The sequence below is a fragment of the Bos grunniens genome, chromosome 23 (assembly GCF_055505025.1).
Source record: "Bos grunniens cultivar Pamir isolate PY7600 chromosome 23, Bosgru_T2T1.0, whole genome shotgun sequence".
Taxonomy (NCBI): Eukaryota; Metazoa; Chordata; class Mammalia; order Artiodactyla; family Bovidae; genus Bos; species Bos grunniens.
In genome coordinates this window covers 37,797,733-37,816,255 of record NC_141187.1, presented here as the reverse complement: position 1 = coordinate 37,816,255, position 18,523 = coordinate 37,797,733, and the positions used below count along the sequence as shown (strand labels likewise).

At 40.0% G+C, this 18,523-nt stretch overlaps 1 protein-coding gene across 29 annotated transcripts in view; it reads left to right on the top strand.

Moving 5' to 3' along the window:
- The window catches only part of LOC147347652 (uncharacterized), a 521,220-nt gene that overhangs the window by 246,936 nt on the left and 255,761 nt on the right, over positions 1-18,523 (top strand). For 14 of the 29 annotated variants that reach the window (XR_015152401.1, XR_015152384.1, XR_015152399.1 and 11 more), the window contains one exon: positions 15,796-15,929. The exons of the other annotated variants lie outside the window; for them this stretch is intronic. The gene's annotated coding sequence lies outside the window, so the exon portion shown is untranslated. The remainder of the gene's footprint in view (positions 1-15,795; positions 15,930-18,523) is intronic. 29 annotated transcript variants of the gene reach the window in all.

Sequence of the window (18,523 nt, the reverse complement as noted above, 5' to 3'; positions counted from 1 at the left end):
TTAAGCCAATTTTTTCACTCTCCTCTTTCACTTTCTTTAAGAGGCTTTTGAGTTCCTCTTCACTTTCTGCCATAAGGGTGGTGTCATCTGCATATCTGAGGTTTTTGATTTTTCCCAGCAGTCTTGATTCCAGCTTGTGCTTCATCCAGCATATTGAGATTCATTTCATATGCCTTGAAAAAAGTGAGTGTTAGTCATACTCAGTCATGTCTGACTCTTTGCAGCGTCATGGATAATAGCCCACCAGGCTCCTCTGTCCATGGAATTCTCTAGGCAAGAATACTGGAGTGGATTGCCATGCTCTCCTCCAGGGGATCCTCCCGACCCAGGGATTGAACCTGGGTCTGCTGCACTGCAGGCAGATTCTTTACTGTCTGAGCCACCCGGGAAGCCCTCATATTTTCCTTAGTGTTTTCCACTTCAAAGTGTATAGTTCAGTCAATTCAGCAGTTTTTAGTATAGTCACCAAGTTCTAAGATTGTGATCATGATCTAATTCCAGAATATTCTTATCACCATTGAAAGGAACTTCATACTCATGAGTAGTCACTCCATTCCCTATGCCCCCTGGAAACCACTAATCTGCTTTGTCTCTAGGAATCTCCTTATTCTGGACAGTTCATATAAATGGAATCATACAATTTGTGACCTTTTATGTCTGGCTTCTTTCACTTCATATTTTGAAGATTCATCTACATTCATGCATTTTCCAGCATTTATCAATACTTTGTTCTCTTTTTGACTGTATAATAGTTCATCTTGGACTGTACCACATTTTATTGATCCATTCATCAATTGATGGACATTTGGGTTGTATTCACTTTGGAGCTATTTTGAATAATATTGCTGCGAACATTCATATACGAGTTTTCCTGTGGACATATGTTTTCTATTCTCTTGGGTATATATCTAGGAGTGAAAATTACTGGGTCATAGGGTAATTCTTTAACATTTTGAGAAATTGTTAACTGTTTCTCAAAGCGGCTATACAACTCTATGTTCCTGCCGGTGATGTATAATGCATGAGGGTTCCAGTTTTTCTACATCTCCCCCCACACCTGTTACTGCCAGTTTATAGCCTGTTACAGCCATATAGGGGATGTAGCATACATAGATCCTTGTCTCCTAGTCTTTGTGGACATCATTTTCTCTGGGACTCTTTTGAACACCCGTAACCCATCTCTTTAGATTGTGTTAAAATTCCTTCTTATATATTTGTGTAGCACCCTGTGTTTCTCCTTGTAACATCCCTCATCACACTGAATTATAATTGTCTGTTAACTTTATCTCCTCCTTTTGACTGTTAACGTGTTAGGGAAGTTACTAAAATATTATTTCCTGTGGTACTTCCCAAGATTAGCAGTGTCTGACTCAGTTATGTAGTCTTACCTTATTTTTGGAGGGGAGGGTTAGGGAACTTGCAGATTAGACTTCATAGCATTGTTACCTGGGCACCTGAGTATAAGAATGAAAATCTTCATTGCTTTTAATTGTTAGATAGTACTTAGTTGTCTGGGAGCTAAGACAGGAGTCTTAAGCCTGTATGTTTGGTTTACTAAAAAGTTATTTATTTTTTACGGTTGTACTAATATAGTACAGTACCTAAATTAATCAAGAAGTAGGAGGGAAAGAATTAGAGACACCATAAAGTATCACCATAGGGAGAAAACACTGAGATGACTTTAAAAATATGAATCAACTAGCCATTTTTATCCTGATCCTTTTGAAGGGCATAACCAATCGAGAACTGATTGCTTCTTTAAAAAAAAAAAAAATACTACCAGTTTCACAATGTAGATAGACATCAAGGGCAGTGCCATGAAACTTCTAGACCATCAGAACTAATGCTGAATTCTCATGAGTTCAGTTACAAATATCAGAAATCTGAGATTCATTACAGATGGGGATCAGTGCCGGGGAACAAAAGCTGCAAGTGGAATTAAACATAATTAAAGACTTAAAAAAATTGAATTAAAAAGTACATGCAACTTGAGGTTGACTCAGAGTAAATTACAATGTCCTGTGCATAAACACAGAGGAAAAAGCATATTTAATTAGTTCTTTGGAGCTTTCCTCTCCCCAAATCTATTTGTCTTCATAATCAGTGTTTAGATAATTTTGTTTCCAGGTATTATTTTTCATCCCATAAAGATCTGCTGTCCTGTTTTTCGATTTTTCTTCATTGAAATAAGGTTATGCTTGGACTGGATGGCCATTTCTTTCTATGATAGCGCTTTCAGTGTGTTCTTGGAAATTCTAGCCAGCTTCTTTGCTATGGTTTTCCTATGCTTCTGGAACGAAGAGGAAGTGGGGGAGGGAAAGGCAGAGAGAAACAAATCTAAGTTGGACCCAGATCAGTGAGATAGTATCAGATGAGGCCAAAACGAATCTGGCAGATCCTCTTCTCATGTTTCCCACTTGAGCACACACATATTGTTACTTGGAATACCGCTTGCATTTCTTTCATACTTCTAAGATTTTCTTCAGCTTTAGTAACAAACTTTAGCTTCAAATAGAAGCAAGGCATGAATATTGAGTTTTTTTTTTTTTTTTTAACGTGTGAATGTGCTCAGAATGGATATTTTGCCATTGAGGTTTGGTTAATGAGTAATAGAATGGATGTTTTTTTAAAGCATAGCCTTGAAAGTGTGGAGGGCAGAGTTATGGAAGGTATATCGTCTTCAGAGTCATATAGACCTGAGTTTGAATCCTCCCTTTATTACTGAATAGATTCACAACTTCGTGTTAATCTGGCACGCTTTCCACATATGTGACGTGGGCATGTTAATTTCTGCTTTAGAGCTTTGTCATGATAGTGAATACTTTTAATGACATAGATGTTGCTCAATAAAGGGGAGCTGTTTGAAAATTGTCCCATTTACTGGAAAAAGGGGGCTTAGTAATTCTTAGGGACAAAAAGCAAATTTCTTGTCCCATACTCTTTTTAATGTCAGCTAGGCATTTTATTCTGATGATGTTCAATTTAGTTATGAATGGTAGCCCTTTCCCTGAGTTCTGTATGGAAACATGTTAAACAGGCGTGAGGAATCTGGGAGTTCTGTGGGAGCCACCTACATTTGTATAGATGAAGTAGTCCAGGGCCATGTGGTCAAGAGTGTTTAATGAAACTTTGTTACTACTGAATGGGAGTAGAAGGGATCCAGTATTTTATTCCTTATGGTCACTGCAGACAACTGAGAATTAGCTTTGGAAAAAAATCTTCAAAAGAAATACTTATCTCCAATATATATATCTCAAATATATATTTATATATGAAATATATCTCAGATAAGTAAAGCTATATTGATGATATACAAAGTTGTTTCTCGTTCCCTTGGTATCCATAGGAGATTAGTTCCATGACTCCTACAGATAGCAAAATATGGGGATGCTCAACTCCCTTGTATAAAATGGTGTTGTATTTGCAAATAGCATCCTTCCCTGTAACAAAGTCATCTCCAGATTACTTAACAGTAAATGTCATAGTTGTAGACACAGTGTACATCTTACATGAATAGTCTCAAAGCAAACTCAAGTTTTGCCTTTTGGAACTTACTGGAATTTTTTCTGCATGTTTTTGGTACGTAGTTGTTGAATCCACACATTTGGACCAGTGGATATAAGGGACCATCTGTATATCTAAAGGGGAAAAGTTAACTGATTAAAAAAAAATCATTCCTGTTAGTTTTAAAAATAATTTTAGGTCACAAGAAGGTCCAAAAATCACAGAATGTCCATGCACCCTTTTCCCAGGTTCCCCAAATGGTATGGTGTCTTCAGTAAGCAGAGTAAAGTAATCAAAACCAGGAAATTGTCATTGGTAATTTACAGTTTCAGAGCTTAACCCATGTTAGTCTTTTTGAGTGGAGGAAAGTCTTTTTCACATAACACTTAATTTTCATTTGGGTTTACTTTTTAGAATCAGTTTACAATGGTAAAACCATTTTGAAATAAGAATGCTTTGGGTTAAATTGGTTCTGCAACTTAGTTCTTCCTGTGTAACCTTTAACATCTATGTTAAAGGACTTTGCTTATCATCTGTGATGATATATCTCTTCATCTGTGAAAGGGGATATTATTTACCTTGCAGAATTGTTGGAAGCACTAGCAATTATATATTGTAAAGAGCCTTTTCAGTAAATGGTAGCTTTCAGTATTGCTGTTCTCTTGCTATATTTTCATCAAAACTGAAAGTAGCTGGTCATTATATTTAACATCGTATGTGTACTTTTGCACTTTGTGAATACCTGTGAGTGAAGGCCCAGTATTTGGTAAATACACCAGAACTGCTTCCTGGCTCCTCTGTGTCCATCTCTCTTAAATGTACCTGCTGCAGTCTGTTAGCTTTCTTCCTGTCTTATCTGCATAGCTGGCTATTTACCTTTTTCTACCTGATAGTCCAGAAGTCATACCTCTCCTTTGTGCAAATTCTGTTTCCTCTGCGGGTGCTTTCAGTTAGATGGAATCTAGTTATCTTCAGATTTTTGTTTTGTTTTGTTTTCCTAATGTCTCTTCTTAATTAGTTATGTTTTCTGAGAGTTGATGGTAGCCCTAGGTAGATGCCAGCCTCAAACCCGAGTTCATACAGCCAGCTCCTGGGTCTCGCTCCACAGGGAACATTGTGTGATGGAGGGAGGAGAAGGGGGTTAGAGTGCTGTTGGCTCTGTGTGTGGGGAGAGGATGCTGGTGTTCTGTTTCTGAACCTGTCCACATGTTCTTATCTCTGAGCTTGGGTGCAGCTGCAAAGGTAGAAACAAGGTTCTGTGCCCTGCTCTGTATTGTACTTTCTTTTAAAAAAAAAAACTCATTTAGCCCAGATATATCTGACCCTGTTAAAATTCTTTAACATGACTATTTTCAGTACTGACCCAATAAATATGTTTTCTGATAAGACCTTTCGATAGAAGAAGGACTTAAAGTTGCCCTCAAAAGGCAGTTTTCTGTTGATTTGGAGTGGAAATTTTTGTTTACTTTTAATTTTTATTGAGCCGCACACTGGGAAGAGCAGATGGACATTCCAGGTCTCCTGCAGCCTTCCCCTCCTACTCTGACTTAGCTTCCTGCTCTCTTGAAGTCTGTGCAACCCTACTCCTGTTTCCAAGGTTTTTGTTTTATTGTTTTGCTCCTGAGCACGTCTGCCCTTTTCATATCTTCCAACTTTCCATTCCCAGGACAGCGACTGTATTTTCTTATGTCTGCATACTATTGTTTATAAGTATATAGACATAGAAATGCATCTAAGGAATGTTTGAAAGTGTTCCTTTATGTTTTAAAATAATCCCTTGATGCTTTAGCAAGTGGCATATCATTTCCTGCTTTAGTTTTTTCTTAGGCAGACAAGCCAGGGCTGAAGGAGGGGTGAAAAGTTCACTCTCCGGAAGTGCTGTTTAGGTCTGAATCACGTGACAAGGAGCAGCCCAGGCTGTCAGCCATTCCCTGTGGATGTGAGTCTCTGAGACAAGGCTGCAGAAGAGAGGCTTCTTCTCAGTTCTGCTTTCTGTACTTAAATAGAAAATGAATGCATGGCACTGTTATTATTCCAGGGACTCACTATAATGCCCTTATTATTATCTAGATCTGTGCTTTAAAATTAAGTTTTAACCATGTAGTTATGCAATCGATTTCATAGAGATCAGCATTATAAATAATAAACAAAATATAAACAGAGCACATTAAGTATAATAAGAATGTTATTTTTGTGAAACTTTTGTTTAATACACACACACACACACACACACACACGTATGAACAAACATTTCCATAGGGTCCTGCACGTCTGCAGGGCTTTTGGACATCATCCTGTAACTCCAATTCTGTTCATTTAAAAAGCCCAGTTTTCAAAGTGTATGTACTTGTCAATGAACATGTTCTTTTAAAATGCTCATAGTTTCATATTTTGAATTTATTGTACCTGCATTTTAATTTATGTAAATATGTTATATATCCTATAAAATTTTCTCCACTCAGTGTTGTTTTCAAGGCCATAAATACTGCTATATGTATACCTAACCTGTTGCATCTAACATCATGGAACGTTACAATTATCACTGGTATATTACAGTGAAAGAAACAGAGGAAAACAGTAGAATGGGAAAGACTGCAGATATCTTCAAGAAAATTAGAGATGTCGAGGCACAATAGATGGGCACAGTAAAGAACCGAAATGGTATGGACCTAACAGAGGCAGAAGATATTAAGAGGGGGCGAGAGTACACAGAACTATACAAAAAAGATCTTCATGACCCAGATAACCATGGTGGTGTGACCACTCACCTAGAGCTAGACATCCTGGAGTCAATGAAGTCAAGTGGGCCTTAGGAAGCATCACTATTAACAAAGCTAGTGGAGGTGATGGAATTTAAGGTGAGCTATTTCAAGTCCTAAAAGATGATACTGTTAAAGTGCTGGACTCAATATACCAGAAAATTTGGAACACTCAGCAATGGCCATAGGACTGGAAAAAGTCAGTTTTCATTCCAATCCCAAAGAAAGGCAATGCCAAAGAATGTTCACACTACTGCACAGTTGCACTCATCTCACATGGTAGCAGAGTAATGCTGCAAATTCTCCAAGCCAGGCTTCAACAGTATGTGAACTGAGAACTTCCAGATGTTCAAGCTGGATTTAGAAAAGGCAGAGAAACCAGAGATCAAATTGCCAACATCCATTGAATCATTGAAAAAGCTAAGAGTTCCAGAAAAACATCTACTTTTGCTTTTTTGACTACACCAAAGCCTTTGACTGTGTGGATCACAACAAACTGTGGAAAATTCTTTAAGAGATGGGAATACCAGACCACCTGACCTGCCTGCTGAGAAATATGTATGCAGTTCAAAAAGCAAGAGTTAGAACTGGACATGGAACAACAGACTGGTTCCAAATTGGGAAAGGAGTACATCAAGGCTGTATATTGTCACCCTGCTTATTTAATTTATATGATGAATATATCATGTGAAATGTCGGGCTGGATAAAGCACAAGCTGGAATCAAGAGAAATACCAATAACCTCAGATATGTAGATGACATCACCGTTTTGGCAGAAAGTGAAGAGGAACTAAAGAGCTTCTTGATGAAAGTGAAAGAGGTGAGTGAAAAAGCTGACTTAAAACTCAGCATTCAAAACTAGTACAGTCACTATGGAGAACAGTGTGGAGATTCCTTAAAAAACTGGAAATAGAACTGCCTTATGATCCAGCAATCCCACTGCTGGGCATACACACTGAGGAAACCAGAAGGGAAAGAGACACGTGTACCCCAGTGTTCATCGCAGCACTGTTTATAATAGCCAGGACATGGAAGCAACCTAGATGCCCATCAGCAGATGAATGGATAAGAAAGCTATGGTACATATACACAATGGAGTATTACTCAGCCATTAAAAAGAATACATTTGACTCAGTTCTAATGAGGTGGATGAAACTGGAGCCTATTATACAGAGTGAAGTAAGCCAGAAAGAAAAACACCAATACAGTATACTAACGCATATATATGGAATTTAGAAAGATGGTAACAATAACCCTGTGTACGAGACAGCAAAAGAGACACTGATGTATAGATCAGTCTTATGGACTCTGTGTGAGAGGGAGAGGGTGGGGAGATTTGGGAGAATGGCATTGAAACATGTATAATATCATGTATGAAACGAGTCACCACTCCAGGTTCGATGCACGATGCTGGATGCTTGGGGCTGGTGCACTGGGACGACCCAGAGGGAGGGTATGGGGAGGGAGAAGGGAGGAGGGTTCAGGATAGGGAACACAGGTATACCTGTGGCGGATTCATTTCGATATTTGGCAAAACTAATACAATATTGTGAAGTTTAAAAATAAAATAAAATAAAAAAAAAAATCAGCATTCAGAAAACTAAGATCATGGCATCCGGTCCCATCACCTCATGGCAAATGGATGGGGAAACAATGGAAACAGTGACAGACTTTATTTTTTTGGGCTCCAAAATCACTGCAATGAAGAATGCAAGCTATGAAATTAAAAGATGCTTGCTCCTTGAAAGAAAGGTTATGACCAACCTAGACAGCATATTACAAAGCAGAGATATTACTTTGCTGACAAACGTCCTTCTAGTCAAAGCTGTGTATGGATGTGAGAGTTGGACCATAAAGAAAGCACCGAAGAATTGATGCTTTTGAGCTGTGGTAATGGAGAAGACTCTTGAAAGTCCCTTGGACTGCAAGGAGATCAAACCAGTCCATCTTAAAGGAAATCAGTCCTGAATATTCATTGGAAGGACTGATGTTGAAGCTGAAGCTCCAATACTTTGGCCACCTGATGTGAAGAACTGACTCATTGGAAAAGACCCTGATGCTGGGGAAGATAGAAGGGAGGAGGAGAAGGGGATGACAGAGGATGAGATGGCATCACCGACTCAATGGACGTGAGTTTGAGCAAGCTCCAGGAGTTGGTGATAGGGAAGCCTGGTGTGTTGCACTCCATGGGGTCGCAAAGAGCTGGACACAACTGAGCAACTGAACTGAACCTGTTGCATCTCACATCATGTTACAATGTGCCTAGAACACAGTTGACTTATATTCTCCACCAGGAATGAGTACCCAGTTGTCTTAAATTTTTTTAATTACAAAGTTTAAAAAACTTTTTGGTGTGTAGCATGTAGGACCAGGGATCAAACCTGTGCGTGCTGACTGCCTGTGAAATCCATACACCCATGCTGTCCTTCATCTTACCTCACCACTAACAGCTGCTGTGAACAGCCTCAAGCACAGCCCCTCCTGGAAACTACCAAGGGGCCTTTATCTGGGATCTAGATTGATACAATCTCTGGGCCACAGGGCATATGTATACAGTTCAGATACTGTGAAACAGTGTAATTTCTCAAAGTACTCTGGGATTACCTCCAAAATGATTCACTAGTCCACACTGCCACCAACTGTAAGAGTGCTTATATACCTGTATTCCCTCCAATACTTACCGTTAGTAAGTCTTCTCATTTCCCCCGTTTCTGTATAGTGGGTGTAAAATGACATCTTTTTGTTGCTTTTATCTGACAGATTAATTTGACTATCTCTTGATGTGCTGTTTAGTTGATAAGTCATGTCCAGCTCTTTGGCAACCTCATGGACTGTAGCCTGCAATGCTCCTTTGTCCATGAGATTTCCCAGGCAAGAATACTGGAGTGGGTTGCCATTTCCTTCTTCAGGGGACCTTCCCTAGCCAGGGATCAAACCCGGGTCTTGTGCATTCGCAGGCAGGTTCTTTACTGCTAAACCAGCAGATATACTTGTTGTCTTTTGGATGTTTCTCTTCCATAAATTTCCCCTTTAAATTGAGTGCGTATTTATCCACTGGAAGTTGTGTTTTTCCTGTTGATTTGCATAAGTTCTTTGTGTCTTCCAGATAGTCTCTAGGTGGTGTTAAACTTGACAAGTATTCTCCTAGCTTCTTATTTCTCTGTTAACGTTGTCCATGATGTGTTTTTAGTGAACAAAAAACCCCTAAATCTTTAATGTAGTACATCCAGATTTTACTGTGAAGACTTCGTAATATAAGTTATTCCCTGTCCCCCCATCATAAAATCTATACTACCTATAGTTGATTTTTTCACATTTAGGTCTTTACCCCTCCGAAGAGTCCACTGTGTGTATAGGGTGGTAGGAGGGAATTCAGTTTTATATTTCCATATGATGGTTCTCATTTCCTTGGCAAGTGGGTACCCCTTTGTGCTCCACTGGTTTGTTTTTTAACCACAGTTCATGCTCTTTTGTTACTGTAGCTTGGTTGTATATTTCAATATGAGTAAATCTTCCTTGTCGCTTTTCTTCAGAATGGACTTAGATGTCTGTGAACTGTATTTTTCCATTTGAATCTTAAATTTCTCACAATTCAACTAAATTTTTGATTAGAAATGTATTTGATTATTTTTTTTTTTTGAGTTATGACACGTGGCTTGTGGAATCTGAGTTCCCTGACCTGGGATTGAACCTAGGCCCTCTGTCTTCAGTGAGACACAGAGTCCTAAACATTTGACCACCAGGAAATTTCTATAATGTATTTGAATTTATAAAATACAACAGAAGTAGTAACATCTTTTTACTAAGTTCTATTTGCAACTTTCCAGTTTCTCCGACTATTTCATCATCTTGTATGAAATTTATTACAGTATAAATTACAAACCTTCTTACATTTCAAATTGTTCTTTATAGAGATATAGCTATTCTTTTCAGCAGTTGGAGTCAATAGAAGATAAAGGCAAATAAAACAAATCCATAAAAATGATTCTAAAATAGTTGAAATATAGAAATTGAAGGTTTAACAGTTGTTTAAGTAACAATATCCTTTGATCGTGGATTATCTGTGTGATAAAAAAATCTTAAAGGTAATCTCAGACACTCAACATACTGTAAATAACAAAATGAGTTCCCAGTGAGGTCAGATGACTCACTGAAGATTACAGAGTTAGGCTGTGAGAGAACCTCAAATTGAAATCAGATTTTCTCTTAGTTCATTACTTTTTCCAAGAAACCATGCCTGCAATCACCACATAGCTCTAATACCTTGGCATTTAGTGTGTGTGTGTTTACCTGGTAGAGTTAATACTAGTTTGCTTATGCTTCAGAAGAAATCAGCTTCTTTTCTCACTGATGTTCACAGAAAGAATGATTGACCTGCTAAAGCCTTAAATTGGGAGTTGGGGGGGAACACCTCTTGAACAGCATATTGTTTCTTATTAATAATGGTGTAAGTTGGTTTTGGGGTCTTTTTCAGCAGTAAGTCCCTTGCATTCAGCTGCAGTTGATAGGAGACTTCAAAAGATGCAGAGGATGGAACTTGCACAAAATAATGGGCGCACATTAGCATGTTAATGAAGTGTTAGAGTGAGGAGCTTGGTGAGCACGCTGAAGCCTGGGAGAAGGGCTCCGGCTCACTGCTGCACCTTTCAAATGGTGCCCTGCTCAGGGGAGGGCCGGTATTCACTCTTGACACACATTTATTTCTTTTCCCCCTGTACATGGGGAAACTTGATTTTTGCTGTCTTTAACCCATCTAATTTCTCCCCAAATAAGTTGCTTTGGGAACAGAAATGAATGCTCTTCCTTTTTTTTTTCCAAGACAGCAGAACCCACAAGGGAATAATTACAAGTCTAATTCTTCTGTTCTAATGACATCAATTGAATACCATTAAAAAGTCAAAGCCCAAATGATTTTGCAGCATTTTTATTCAGCACATTTGAATCTATATAACAAGTCATTTTGCTGTGAGTTTGTGTAGTAGGGCCATTAGCTTAAATTCTCTGTGTATGTGTGTGTGTTTATGGGGTGAATCCTGTTGGTGGGTAACAGGGAAAATTCCTCCATGTTTCCTGAAGGTTAGTGACATATTGGTCTACTCTTGCAGCCAATGTGGACACTACTTTCCCACGTAGAAAACCATAGAGATGTGGTTTTCCAACCCATATGGCTGGAGCCACATCGTCAGGCCCAGCGTTTCTTCAGAAATTCAGTATATTTCCACTCACCTGTCAGAATTTCTTTGCCCAGCTGTTCCCTGCCTCCCTGCCCCACATCCATCTAAAACCAAGTTCACTGTTATGGGCTAAAACCCAGGCTTCCTTGAGTGTCATCTTTCTTGAACTGTTAGCAGCCCTCTCTTTTCCAGCCTTGTAGGCTCAACCCTGAGTGCAGGTCTCCGCACGCACACCTGCAGGCCCGTCCTCTCTCCCTGTCTTTTAAACCAAACTACCTTGTAAGCTCTTGGTCCCTGGACGCTGAGCGTCAGATGTGACCTTTTATAATCTATCCTCCTGGTCAGCTTACTTAACTTCTGTGAGCCTATGTGTTCATCCACCAAGTGTGAATGGTTGCAGCTTGAATTGTTTTGCAGATTAAGGAGATCATGAATGCCAAGTGCCCAATTTAGCACCTGGCATAGAGTGGGTGCTCACTTTGTACCACCGTCCTCCTCAGGTTCTTTCAACAGGGATTTCTTTCTTTCCCATTCATAGAGCAAGCTCCTTCTTGATGTTTGTGCCTAGAGCACCTTTCTTGCTCAGCTCAGATTTCTCCTATGATGACTCCAAACCAGAGCAGTCTCACCCAGCCCCAGTGCATCACTGCCTTGATATACTTTTTAAAATCTCTTTTATCTCTTGACATTATCATGTATTTGTTTAATAATGACATTATCTTGCATTTATTTGTTTAATGAATGTTTTGCTCTCTGTTCTTCTTCCCCACTTCTTCACTACTCTGTGAACTCTATAAAAGCAAAAGCTGTGTCTGTCTGCCTTGTTGCTACAGCCTACAATGAGTAGGGAGCCTTAGATGTCTTTTTAAGGTTTATGAGTCAGAACATGCAGCCCTAAGCCATTCAGGATGTAAAGCAGCTGCTGCAGGAAAAGGATGGAGAAGAATCCTCTAGAGATGAAGGTAGACCCACGAGGTGGTGAGCACCAACCTTGAAAGGTTTCCATGTATTATACATAGGAGAATCACCCTGGGGTGGTAATTATAAAGACCTCAGTAACTCCATGAAATTAAGTTTTTCTTTTGGTTGGGTCAGTTTCTCATGGCCCTCCCATTCCTGGCATTAGACTTCTTTCACCCTTGCCCCCAACCCTGCCCAGCCCTCCATCTGCCTTGTCCATTACCAGGAACCTCATCCTTACTTGTAATCCTACTGCAGACCACTTAATGCTTCCTTTAGTGACCACAGGCTCAACCTTGCTAAAAGGCTTGGCCTCCCCCTGGTTTATACCCTACTCTAGCCTGCTCCTCCTGGTTCTGTGACACCGTAAAAAGACTTGCACCCTCTCTGTCATCTTTGTTCCCATTCAGTGGACTAATAAGCACGTGCTCTGTATACTGTGTGAGGCTGTCCCATTTCCGTTCTAGTGGAGTAAGCCAGGGGAGAAAGCAGTGCACTGACCTGGCCCACTGTGGAGGCGGAAACTCTGGTCCCCAGGTCGCCGTCGCCGCTCTGCTTCCCCCTACCTTCACGTTTCCCTGCCTCTTCCTGCTGCACACTGGGTATGTGTCGCTCCACTGTGAGAAAAGTTCCGTGCTTCCTCCCCTATCGCAGGATGACTTGTGTTTCTTAGACAGGTGTTCCAGGCTCGCCCAAAGTGGACTCCACTCGTTGCCACTCCTGATAGCTAAGTGTGAATGCTCTGTTTTGCTCTACCCTTGCTTACAGAGGTACATCTCCGCTGCAGTTAGCTTTGCTACGGTTGCGTCTCAGCCTGCGGGAGCTGCATCTCCTCCTTTGTGCATTTTCATCTTGAGCTGGGCTTTAGGTTACAGTTCAAGTCTTGGTTGTTCCAGGAAGCATCTCCAATTATTCCACTTAAGACTCACCCCTCACTCCTCTTGAATTTCTCTTTTCTGCTGTGCTCTCATTTGGCTGGTAGCTTCTGCTGCTTACAATGCCATTCATGTCACTGTGAGGTTATTGGGCCCTGGGTTGCCCTGAAAGCTCCTTAAGGGAAGGGATTTGATTTTCTTCCATTAAAAAGAAAGCTGTAACTTCTGTAACTGTTTACTGCTGAAGATGGCAGTGGTACATGCCATTTTTCTGGGCACTGTTTTCATATACTGTGCTGGATGTTTTGCATGTAGTATCTTTCATTTTCCTATTACCCTATGACATAACATTTATAGTATTGTACAAGAAAAAACTGAAATTCATTTGGCTGATAGTTGGGAGTGTAGTTTCAAAGGTCAGTCTGATTTCAAAGCTTGTGCTCCTTTCCATTGGTCAATGATGGGTGGTTCAGAGTGGTCCGTATTTGAAAATTTGGTGATAGATACCAGAAAGGAAAGTGAGATTTCTAATAGCATCAGAATACTCTAGAACCTGCTACCAAAGAGAAGGAATAGTGAAAACAGGAGAAGAGTGTGGGTCAGGCCAACACACACACACTCTCCCACTTAGAGCTTTGTGTGAGACTGTTTTTAATTATTGTCTCCCCACTGGAAGATGAATCGGCAGTCAGTTCAATTGAATCAGGTAATGGGAAGCATTGACAAATAGATAAGATAATACCATTGATAATATCTGAAATGTATTTTAGTCGTTGGTTTCAAGACTCCTTTACACATTTTTTAACGTAGTGACTTTTACAAGTAAGGGCACTACTGGTTCTCGACTTTTTTTTTTCCCTTCTAGGCTCTCTTAGGAGTGAGTTTGTTTAGTGGAAGGAACATTAGTTTTACAGCAAGTCAATGTGGTTTTAGATTATATTGAATAAAGGAGGAGAGAGGCCTAAGTGTAATTTCTAAATAATTTGTTGGGATTAAACTTATCTGTAATATCCAGCAGGTTATACTTGCAGATTTTGGGGCTTTTTAGGAAGGTATGTGCTCTTCCATGTGTTCCTTTAAATGGTCCTGTCCTAAGAAAAAACCTTATATAACTTTGTTAACAGTCAGTTACTGGTATTCATTTTTTATGTGCACATTGTCATTGCTATAATTATTGCTGTCATCACCTGAAAAGTCCCAATAAATGGATACCAGGACCACAGAACCAGTCAGCTCTGAGTAAATGTTGATGTCAACTTTTGATGCAGTGGTGTAGAAGAGACTGGGAATAGAATTTCCTTGAAAATCAGAGCAAACAATTTAGCCTACCAGGGTTTAAGTTCCAAAAAACAAAATTAGAGGATTAGACTGGATGGCCTCTAAGGTCTCTTGAGCTCAAAATTTTTCAGAATCTATGACTGTTCGTTCCACTTCTTGCCTCATTAATCTCTCCTCCAAAAGGAAACCTAATGTCTGACAAGGTCTGAGGACAGAGAAGTAGCATGTTCATAGGAATTGGAAAGACTATTGGAATGAAGTATTTATTTCCTTCACTCTGTGTTAAGAACATCAGTGTCTTGAACAGCAGGGAAGGAACAGGATATATCAAAGGGACTACTAGTCCTCTGTGATAAAGAAGTTTAAATTCCTGTTGTTCAGGATTTTTAAAAGACCTGTCCAGACATGACAAAGGGTGAGTTGGCACTGGGGTCCTAACTGTCCCAGAGTTTTTGTAAATTGAAATAACCAAACACAATCTTCAGTTCAGTTCAGTTGCTCAGTTGTGTCCGACTCTTTGTGGCCCCATGAATCGCAGCACGCCAGGCCTCCCTGTCCATCACCAACTCCCAGAGTTCACTCAAACTCACGTCCATCGAGTCGGTGATGCCATCCAGCCATCTCATCCTCTGTCATCCCCTTCTCCTCCTGCCCCCAATCCCTCCCAGAATCAGAGTCTTTTCCATTGAGTCAACTCTTCGCATGAGGTGGCCAAAGTACTGGAGTTTCAGCTTTAGCATCATTCTTTCCAAAGAACACCCAGGGCTGATCTCCTTTAGAATGGACTGGTTAGATCTCCTTGCAGTCCAAGGGACCCTCAAGAGTCTTCTCCAACACCACAGTTCAAAAGCATCAATTCTTCGGTGCTCAGCTTTCTTCACAGTCCAACTCTCACATCCATACATGACCACAGGAAAAACCATAGCCTTGACTAGATGGACCTTTGTTGGCAAAGTAATGTCTCTGCTTTTGAATATGCTCTCTAGGTTGGTCATAACTTTCCTTCCGAGGAGTAAGTGTCTTTTAATTTCATGGCTGCAGTCACCATCTGCAGTGATTTTGGAGCCCAAAAAAATAAAGTCTGAGACTGTTTCCACTCTTTCCCCATCTATTTCCCATGAAGTGATGGGGCCAGACAATCTTATAGTATGACTAACAAAATTTACACAATTCTTCTGTCTGCACAGAGCATTCTACCCAGGGTGGACTTAATATTAAGTCAATATTACTATCCCCATTTTTCAGATTAGAAAACTGAGGTGTTGGAGGCGTGACTTCCTCGTGGTCACACAGAGTGCTGGAGCGACCATCCGTCGTGATTATCTGTGCGTGCTCCACTGTCCTAGTTGGTGCCCTGTGCTCACGTCTGTCAACATCAGGTATTCTACCTGAAGTATTACTTACAGTCTCAAGTTCCAGCTCTGTTTCTGTAGTCAGCTGTGTACAGCGTATGTGCTGAAACTACCAGATCTTTTTGGTGTTATGACTTAATTAAATGTTGAATAATAATGAAGGTGCACTTCTATAGGAAGTGTGAAAACACTGTTTATAACTGACAAGATCAACTCACCGTTACGTCTATCAAGGTACAATAATGCAAATCGTAAAGTGCCAGACAAGGCCTTTTCTGTCATCTCATTCTTAAAATTAGGGGTGAGTGATACCAATAAAAAGGAGTGAGTGTTTGTTTCAGTTGTACTTTTCCTTTCGAAAATACTCATGGGGCAGTCTGTTTCCCATTTTTATAATAACTCATTGCCTTTCTGCAGATGCTAATAATGTCTGAAAAATATCTATGGCTCACTAAAAATCAAATGACACAGTAATTTCAAGTATGCTTTTTTTTTAAAGATTGATGCTCCCTGCTAGTTTTTACCTTGGGTCCTAAGGTTGAGAGTCCACCACGTTTGATCTGTTAATGTGTGAGTGCTCAGCCGCTCAGTTGTGTCCGACTCTTTGGACTGTAGCCCGCCAGGCTCCTCTGTCCATGGAATTTTCCAGGCAAGAATATTGGAGCAAGTTGCCATTTCCTACTCCAGTGGATATTCCCGACCCAGAGATTGAACCTGTGTCTCTGTGTCTCCTGCATTGGCAGGTGGATTCTTTACCACTGAGCTACTTGGGAAGCTCTTGGTCTGTTAAAATTGAATCCTAATTGTAGTTGCAAATATTATTCTTGTATTCTAGGTTTTTGAAGCACGACTCAAGCAGGGAATTTTTTCTTACTGGTTGAGCTTTCTGGAGCCATGCCGTCCAGCATGGTGGCCACTATCCAGTTAAGTGATGTGAAAATCGCTCAGTTGTGTCTGACTCTCTGTGACCCCATGAACTATAGTCTGTGAAATTCTCCAGGCCAGAATACTGGAGTGGGTAGCCTTTCCCTTTTCCAGGGGATCCTCCCAACTCAGGGATCGAACCCAGGTCTCCTGCATTGCAAGCGGATTCTTTACCAGCTGAGCCACAAGGGAAGCCCAAGAATACTGGAGTGGGTAGCCTATGCCTTCTCTAGCTGATCTTCCCAACCCAGGAATCGAACTGGGGTCTCCTGCATTGCAGGCAGATTCTTTACCAGCTGAGCTATAAAATATAAATGCAGGTCTCTAAATTTCAAATAAAATCAATTAACATGAAATAAAACTGAAAATTTGGTTCCTCCATTACAATAGCTACATTTCAATGCTTAGTAGCTGGGAACTACCAGGCCGGAAAGTGTATATGTAGATGGTTTCTGTCATCATAGAAAGTTCAGGGATGATCTAGGGTCATCTTTGTTGTTGTTCAGTTGCTAAGTTGTGTCCATGAACTGCAGCACACCAGGCTTAATGATTTTTTAAAAGATTTTATTTTTATGATTTTGAAATTTAAGACAGGTTTTAGAGCAGTTTAAGGTTCACAGCAAAATGAAGAGATTTCCCATATACCTCCCCACAGCCCTCACATACATCATCAACATTCCCCACAAGAGCAGTACATTTGATAAACCTGTGCTGACGCATGGTTATGGCCCAGAGTCCATAGTTGACAGTTTCTTCTTGGTGTTGTATCTTTGCTTTGGACAAATGTATGATAATGTGTATCCATCATTATGGTATACAAAGTATTCTCACTGCCCCTGGAATCATCTGCCTTCTACCTATTCATTCCTTTCCTTCCCAGCAACCACTAATCTTTTTAGTGTCTCTGTAACAATGCCTTTTCCAGGATGTGATTGAGTTGGTATCTCACAGTGGGTAGCCTTCTCCAGTTGGCTTCTTTCATTTCATAATATACATTTAAATTTCCTCTATGTATTTTCATGGCCTGACAGCTTATTTCCTCTTAGAACTGGATAGTAGTCCGTTGTCTGAATATACCATAGCTTCTTTATCCAGTCACCTAATGAAGGCCATCTTGACTGCTTCCACATTTTGGCAGTTATGAATAAAGCTGTCATAAATATGTGTGGAGGCTTTTATGTGGACATAAGTATTCAACTCCTTTGGTAAATACCAAGGATCATGATTGCCAGATCATATGGTAAGAAAATCTTTAGTTTTGCAAGAAACTGTCAAACTGTCTTTGAAAGCGACTTTACTATTCTGCATTCCAATCAGCAATGAATGAGAGTTCCTGTTGTTTCACATCCTGGCCAGCATTTGGTGTTGTCAGCGTTCTGGATTTTGGCCATCTTAATAGATGTGTAGTGATATCTTATTGTCTTAATTGCCTTTCCTTGATGACATACGATGAGTATCTTTTCATGTGCTTATTTGTCTGCATGTCTTCCTTGGTGAAATAGCTTTTAAGATCTTTGGCCCATTTTTTCTTCGTGTTGTTTTCTTACTGTTGAGTTTTAAGTGTTGTCTGTGTATATTTTAAATACTAGACCTTTATCAGATAAATATTTTCCCCCAGTCTGTGCCTTGTCCTCATGCTTGTGACATTTTCTTTGATAGAACAGAGGTTTTTAACTTTAATGACATCCAGCTTATCA